Raw genomic sequence first — 4,027 nt, forward strand, 5'->3', positions numbered from 1 at the left:
CTATCCAATATAGGTGAGTTTTAATTATTAAATGCATAGTTGAGGGAAAAAGATTTATAATAAAGTATTGCCATAAGGCTAAACCCTTTAATTGATTTGAATTGAATGTAAATTTAATTTTTTCGTAATTGAATCTTCCGAATTATTTTTGTATGGTGTACTAATTAAAATAAATAACCAATAACTAATTAACACAAGTTGCTCGTATGTGCTAGCATGAGAAACAAATTCTTTTTTTTTTTATCTCAAACTTGTATGTATTTCATTGACCTTCAACAAACACAAAACAAAGCAGTGATAACAATAACTTAAAATTGCATAAATAGAATAATGGGCTATTACATTTAAAGCAGCAGATCATACACTTTCAACAGACAAGATACAAACAAACAAAATAAGAAACATAAAAACCAACAACTTGTAACAATTACAAAAGCCACATTTTTGGGTAATTCGTTCTTCAATTTGCATGACTTCTATTTCTTATCCCTTTTGGCCCGTTTTTTGGATTGACCTCCAAAAGTCCTTACAAGCCATTGAGGTTTCCCAATTGAGAACACAACATACCCCATGAGGATTCCAAATACCATTCCACATCCATATCCCCAGGCTACTGGTTTCCAGCCAAATCCAAATTTCTCATCAGCATCAAAGATTTGTGTTGGTAATTCTCCTTCATCCTTATTGCAAGATTTTGGCAATGGAACACCACACAATGCTACATTCCCCTCATATGAATCTCTTTCAAATGTATCAAACTGTTCACCTCTTGGTATCATCCCCTCAAGCTGATTTTGTGAAAGGTTCAAAACAGCAAGAAAGTTGAGATTCGTCAATGTCTTAGGAATCTCACCCTTAAGCTTGTTGCATGATAGATCCAACCATTCTAGACATGTCAATTTTCCAATTGATTTTGGAATAGAACTAGAGATTCTATTGTGTGAAAGATTAAGCCCTATTAGTGCATGTAGCTCTCCAATAGCTTTTGGAATCTCCCCATCAAATCTGTTATTTGACAAGTCAATAGTGGTGAATATTGTCAATATCCTTTTCAGCTCTATGGTATGACCTTTCCATGTGATCATCATTGAATCCTTATATGTTGAATAATTTTTACTTCCCATATATTGCGGTCGAGCTTCAACATTATCTGTTTTCATCATTCCTTCAAACTGCTTGATGTACGTTGCTGGCAAAGATCCATGAAAATGGTTGCTGGAAATGTCAAAAATCCTTATCTTGGGAAATGGATGCTTGGTCTTGGAACTAGAAATGGCCCCGTAAAACTTATTCTCTCTTAAAACAAGCACTTGTAACTCTAGCAATCATCAAGCCAACCAGGAAAGGTATCCCTGATCTCGTTGTGTCCAACATCAAAATTTCTAGCTGAGTACAACGAGCCAAAGATAGAGGTAAAGATCCATTGAGTCGATTGCTATTGAAATGCAAAGTTTGCAAGGCACTGTTCTTTGAAAAATTGTTTGGTAAAGTTCCAAAAAAATCATTCATTTGTAGATCTAGAACTGAGAGATTGGGAAGGCCAACAAGACATTGTGGGATAGGTCCTGATAAGGTATTATGAGACAAGTTGAGTATCTCAAGTGAGCTTGCATTGCAAAAGAGAAAGGAGATATTCCCACTAAATTTATTATTGAGACTGCAAAATAATTTGCTCCAAAGAATGGATTCGGGAGGCTTCCGTGCAACATGTTGAAGCTAAGATCAAGAAATGTCACACTTGTATTTAAAAGGGATGAAGGGACTTGACCACTGAAATTATTATTATTAAGTGCCAGATATTGTAATTCACCAAGCTTTCCAAACACATCTGGTATTTCATCACTAAAATTATTCATTGAAAGATCTAAGGTGTAGAGATGTTCAAAGTTTGAAAGTGATGATGGCATTTGACCACTAAAGCTATTATTGGAAAGAGTTAAGAAGGAGAGATTTATAAGTGTTGCAAGAAATGAGACCCCACCACTAAATTTGTTGGAGGAAAGGTCCAAAAATCTCAGTTGAGTGAGATTCTTGAAGCTCAGAGGAATAGGCCCTTCAAATTGGCAATATGGAAGATATAAGATCTCAAGAGACTTCAAATGGCCTATGGAATCTGGTACTTCTCCGGAGAAAGGTATGTAAGCTAGACTCAACCTCACTAAAGGGGAGCTCCAGTTGAGCTTTGGAAGTTGAACTTGAATATTTCTATTCCCTCCCAAATCTAGAACTTCAAGATTTTCTAAATACAAAATGGTATCTCTTACATTACCTTGCAAAAAAGTGTCCCAAAGTGAAAGATGGACCAAAGAGGATGACAAATTCCTGAGTAAAGACAAGGAGTTTGGTGTAATAGAAGACATGTTCACATAATCTAAATCAAGCCTTCTTAAATTAGTTGTGTTTAGAATAAGCTTTTCCCAGGTAGAACGGCGGTAGTCAAGTCTTAGTGATGAACTCCCCGTCATGTCAAAATTGAAAGACAAGTCAAGTGAGACCAATTTAGACAGGTGCGAGATTTCGAACTGGATTTCACCAAAAATTATTTCCAAGCATGTGAGGTGTTCTAGGTTTGAAAGGAATGAGATCTCACTACTAACCTGTTGATAGCAAGGTTCAATAAGTCAGTTGAGTGAGATTGCTCAAACCAAGAGGAATCTGCCCTTCAAAATTACAGCTTTCTAGATCCAAATGATTTAGATATTTCAAGTGGCCAATAGAATCAGGCAGTACTTTTTCTAAGAAATCTATGCTACTAAGATCCAAAAGTGATAAAGGAGAGCTCCAATTGGACTTTGGAAGTTGACCACTGAGATTAGTGTTACATGACAAATCTAGTTGTTGAAGGCTTTCTAAGCATAGAATGTCACTTCTAATATTCCCCTGCAACCTAGTATTAGAAAGTCTAAGAGAGACCAATGAGGATGACAAATTCATGAGCAAAGACAGGGAGCTTGGTGCAATGGAAGACATATCTATCCAATCTAAAGCAAGTTCTTGTAGACCAGTCATGTTTAGAACGAGCTTCTCCCAAGTGGATGGTTCTAGTCTTAAACCTGACCAAGACAAATCAAGAGAGACCAATTTAGACAATTCTGTAATTTTTGGAGGAATTTCACCAACAAAACCAGAATCGCTTAAGTTTAGATGCATGAGAGTGGAAAGATCACCAAATTGAGATGATATCAAAGACCCACTAAAATTGTTGTGAGCCAAGTTGAGTGTTTGGAGATGAGAAAGTTGGAAGAGGCTATTGTTTGGATGGAGTTGACCTTGAAGCCAACTACAACTAAGATCAAGGCCAATCACATGGCCTGATAGGGAGTCGCACGTAATCCCATCCCACAAGCAACAATTTGAATCATTTTCCCATGAAGCTGTCTTTGGGTAAGATGAGTTCTTAAACAGAGGGGTATGGGAGTAGCCATCATAAAACTCATCACACCCTATTGAAGCAGACTGATCAACAGAGAAAGAGTTTTTGAATTGGAGAAGCATGAAGGAGTCATGAGGATTACATAATGGGGGGTTGAGAGAAGAAGAAAGGGAGGGAGAAAGAAAGAAAAAGCAGCAACATATGATGAGTGAAAATGCCATGAGTGTAGTTAGAAGGCTATCAAGAAGCGAAAGATTGATATGGAGTTTAACAAATGAGGCTATATTTATAATAGTACCTGCATTACAAATCGCGTGATGCACATGCAAACTCAAGATTTTTATTACCAAATGAACCCCAAAACCAAAAATATAAATCAGTAATTGTTCTTTAAAAAAGGAGAAGCGATAGTTGATGCTCGAAACAAAAAGAAAAACACGGCACTTTGCTAATGTTTTCTTATTTGACTTGGTCCATAAAAGAGAATATAATTACAGAAAAAATATAACGAACGAAACTTGATGGTTGTTTCTTACTAGACTTCGCTATTGATAGTTCTACAATATGGGAAGATATTGTAAACCAAATTGAAATGCTTGTCGTATGTTTTTTTTTTTTTGTGTAATTGATATCTAAGAAGACTTGTCCTTATAA

At 36.1% G+C, this 4,027-nt stretch overlaps 1 pseudogene; it reads right to left on the reverse strand.

Annotated features, from left to right (window-relative positions):
* Positions 1 to 476: 476 nt before the first annotated feature.
* Positions 477 to 3,594, reverse strand: LOC114719628 (receptor-like protein Cf-9; annotated as a pseudogene).
* Between the last annotated feature and the right edge of the window lie 433 nt (positions 3,595 to 4,027).

Source organism: Neltuma alba, unplaced genomic scaffold (genome assembly GCF_004799145.2).
Source record: "Neltuma alba isolate B1F8T4 unplaced genomic scaffold, ASM479914v2 tig00011927_pilon, whole genome shotgun sequence".
Lineage (NCBI taxonomy): Eukaryota > Viridiplantae > Streptophyta > Magnoliopsida > Fabales > Fabaceae > Neltuma > Neltuma alba.